The sequence below is a fragment of the Nestor notabilis genome, unplaced genomic scaffold, assembly GCF_000696875.1.
Source record: "Nestor notabilis isolate BGI_N333 unplaced genomic scaffold, ASM69687v1 scaffold18720, whole genome shotgun sequence".
Classification (NCBI taxonomy): Eukaryota; Metazoa; Chordata; class Aves; order Psittaciformes; family Psittacidae; genus Nestor; species Nestor notabilis.
In genome coordinates this window covers 1-327 of record NW_009909923.1, presented here as the reverse complement: position 1 = coordinate 327, position 327 = coordinate 1, and positions in this window count along the sequence as shown.

The window sequence follows — 327 nt, the reverse complement described above, 5'->3', positions numbered from 1 at the left end:
CCCCCTGGTCCAGCGCCTCAGCACCCTCACAGGGAAGAATTTTCCCCTAATATCTAATCTGAATGTACCCTCTGCCAGTTTAAAGCCATTCCCCCTTGTCCTACCAATACATATCAAATCCCTTGGTGGGACTGCCAGGGAGACCGCTACCAAGGCAATCCAGGAAGGAGCCTCTACATTCCCAGTGCAGCGCTAGGTAAACAGAGAGCTTCACCAGACCACGAAGGGATGATGTGATTTAGGTGGGGAGAGCCACACTTCCCAGCTGGCTGGAGCCGGGAACCCTAACAAAGCTATTGCAAGCGGCTTGCCATTTCTTCCCTGTAA